Raw genomic sequence first — 1510 nt, forward strand, 5'->3', positions numbered from 1 at the left:
AGCCACCCGCCGGGGAAAGTCGGGGCTCCTGGCCCGATTTCTCAGTAGGTCTTACCTTACTTACACAGATCATCTATTAAAAGAAGCAATTAGAGCATAGAAGAAGGAAATTCAGTTTCTCACAATTTGTTTCCATGATATGAAAACAGACAAAATGACAGTCCAACAAGCTGAGGATAAGAGCACAGTATTGCATCTGGAAATATATATTCACAAAGTGGCTAATAAGTTTTGTGCTGTCCTGTTTACACTGCACTCACGCACTACAAGAAAGATATATCCATTAAATCCTCAAGCAGCCACTGAAATTGTGCACAATTAGCTTATAAAACTCTTCTGTGGGGTGTCAAAAGGAGCATGGGTGGGGTGGGTAAAGAAAATGAGGAAGTGCCATTTATAGAAAGAAAAATCAGTACTATAATATGATGTTTCAATCTTCTTATGAAAGTCATAAATCCTTATATTTCAGGCTGCAGCCAGCCGCTGGTTATTTCAGTTAGACCAAACTGTCCCCACTGGCACACTATTTCACAGCTTCTTCTGCCAGTATTTCTGTGAAAATTCATGACATCAGATATATATTATACCTGCTAGGCAGTAGTTACACAGTACAGTTATACACTGATTTCCTGGATCAGTACATCATATATTTCTTTTTTCTCTTGCCATTACCAGTGTTCAGATCTAGTGTAGATGTCACACATGGAAGGTTCACCAACCCAGCACCAGCCAAGGCCTGGCTGCTTTTAAGTAATGACAATGAATGAAGAGTTCTATCCAGTCTGTGTGCTCGGGGAATGTGGTGAGCTATAATACATACGCTTCGTTAATACAATCCTTTTTTAGTATGCCAACTCTATTATGGTCAAACCCTTCACTACTTTCAAGAATAATTTTTAATACTTTAAAAAAAAATACAACCAACTAATAAGAAAAAGGCTTTTAAAAAGTGTGTGTGCTAGAAGTGATTAGCCAAAATAGAGCTGAAAAAGGTTTTATGTCCCTCTCTTTGCAAACCTTTCTTGTTTACATCTTATACCATTTGGCTAAGAAAATACTTCTATGATAAGCACTGAAGATTAATTCTAAATAGAGTACTTTAATAAATTGCAGAAATTTATATATCACATTGAAGGATCTAACTCATGAGGAAGAAAATCCTGACCTGTATATCTGAAGTTCCCTTTTATTTGTACACATTGATTAGAAATGGGTGATTTGACAAGCTTGATCCCTCAGAGAAATAATATTTTAATTTTATGGGTGGTGTTTCCAGGTTTGTTTAGGAAATCAGGCAGAGAACATCATTTCCTAGTTTTATTTTACTGGGAGATCTTCGACATTGCTGAGGACTGGGGCAGACTGTCCCCCTCTGAACAAAACTAGCTCTGTCACATCTGGGGACAGAATTTTTTCTTCTTCTAGCAAATCCTAAAATATCTTGTGTTGGAAGAGACCTACAAGGAACATCCAGTCCAACTCTCTGCTTCTCACAGGACTACCTAAAAAT

Source organism: Manacus vitellinus, unplaced genomic scaffold (assembly GCF_001715985.3).
Source record: "Manacus vitellinus isolate BGI_N305 unplaced genomic scaffold, ASM171598v3 scaffold_3_pilon, whole genome shotgun sequence".
NCBI lineage: Eukaryota > Metazoa > Chordata > Aves > Passeriformes > Pipridae > Manacus > Manacus vitellinus.